Genomic DNA, 621 nt, shown 5'->3' with positions numbered 1-621 from the left:
TTGCAGCTGCTAGTGTGAAAATTGATTCCTCTCTATACCAGTTGTTGAAGCTTGAGGGATACTTTCGGAACTCTACCGAGAATGACCCTCAACGTCATTTGCAGAATTTTGTGGATGTGTGTGCTAATCACATCCAGAAAAATATTCCACAAGATGCTATTCAGTTGAGATTATTCAAATATTCATTAACCGGGGAGGCAAGAACATGGTTTGAGAAGCTGCCCCGAAATTCGATTACTTCATGGGCAGAGATGGTGACTGCTTTTCTCACAAAATGGTACCCCCCTAGCAAGAAGGATGAAATCCGTGACAAGATATATGAATTCAAGCAGAGACCGGGGGAACAACTATATGAAGCCTGGGAGAGATTCAAGGAGTATTTGCAGAAAAGCCCAAATCATGGTTTTCCAGAACACATATTAATGGAGAAGTTCTACCGAGGGTTAGATCCAGTGACATAGTCAGTTGCTAATAATGCAGCTGATGATTGTTTCATGAACAAGACCTTTCAACGAGTGACCAACATACTTACCAAGCTGACGACTCATAATCAGGCTTGGCACTTAAACAATGTTGATGTGCTACCATATGGTAGTGCTATGATCCAGAATATCGTATAGG

The 621-nt window shown here is 41.5% G+C and overlaps 1 non-coding gene across 1 annotated transcript; it reads right to left on the bottom strand.

Moving 5' to 3' along the window:
- Positions 1-299: 299 nt before the first annotated feature.
- Positions 300-406, bottom strand: LOC132618631 (small nucleolar RNA R71). The gene has a single exon (XR_009574234.1). It is a non-coding gene; the product is annotated as a small nucleolar RNA R71 (small nucleolar RNA).
- Between the last annotated feature and the right edge of the window lie 215 nt (positions 407-621).

The sequence above is a fragment of the Lycium barbarum genome, chromosome 1 (genome assembly GCF_019175385.1).
Source record: "Lycium barbarum isolate Lr01 chromosome 1, ASM1917538v2, whole genome shotgun sequence".
Lineage (NCBI taxonomy): Eukaryota > Viridiplantae > Streptophyta > Magnoliopsida > Solanales > Solanaceae > Lycium > Lycium barbarum.
Note: the sequence above shows the minus strand (reverse complement) of the source record. Positions and strands in the feature narration are given on the sequence as shown.